Genomic DNA, 880 nt, shown 5'->3' with positions numbered 1-880 from the left:
AAAAAAAAAAAAAAAAAAAAAAAGTATTTCCTAAGTGCTGAATGTTGTGTATACCTAATAATTTTAACAGTGCCAGGTACTCTAAAACATTTGTTGAATGAATGATTAAGTGCATGCCTGTTGTACTCTTCTTTTCATCAGCTTTTTGCCTTGTTTGTGTACATCAGTCACCCAGCACATTCAACCAACACATTTGACCTCTTGAAGGTACACTTCATTTAACTGAAATATCAAATTAACATAAAAAAATTAGATTCCTTCAGTGCAGAGAATACATGAGAATAATAATAATTACAATCATTTAAGTCAACAAAATGTCTAACATAATAACTGTGTATTGAACCTACCAAGATTTTGTATGTTGGAATATGATCTCATGCAAAACGAAGGCACTGATTCACTTAGCATGTAATATTATTACGAAGATTGGCTCATTTATGTGAATATTTTAGCCCCTTGACTACTTCACTTTAAGCTGGTGCTGGAGGTGTGGGGTGGGCAGTGTCGAGTCCTTCTTAGCACTTGCACACATGCTTTTTTATGGACCTGGACACCTTCGCTTGTATCTGTCTCCTCATTAGCATCTCCCTTTGAAAATGAATGGCTCATGCATGAACCAAGAAGGGCTCAAAGGAAAAGCTGTCACTATCATCTTCTCGATTTACTTTGAGGTAGGATTTATTCATTTTAAAAATAATTCTAAAATGCCAAATGGAGGATTTTGTTTTTTAAAAAAGCTGAAGATCTAAAATATTCTGGTTTTCAGTCTGACAACCAACTTTGAGTACGGTGAACATCTAGTTTAAGGGTATATATTAAAAAAGGATGCTTTTAAACATCTTAAATCATGATTTCTTTTGGGCCAATTATTCTGATGAGC

The sequence above is a fragment of the Cebus imitator genome, unplaced genomic scaffold (genome assembly GCF_001604975.1).
Source record: "Cebus imitator isolate Cc_AM_T3 unplaced genomic scaffold, Cebus_imitator-1.0 Scaffold30, whole genome shotgun sequence".
Taxonomy (NCBI): domain Eukaryota; kingdom Metazoa; phylum Chordata; class Mammalia; order Primates; family Cebidae; genus Cebus; species Cebus imitator.
Note: the sequence above shows the minus strand (reverse complement) of the source record.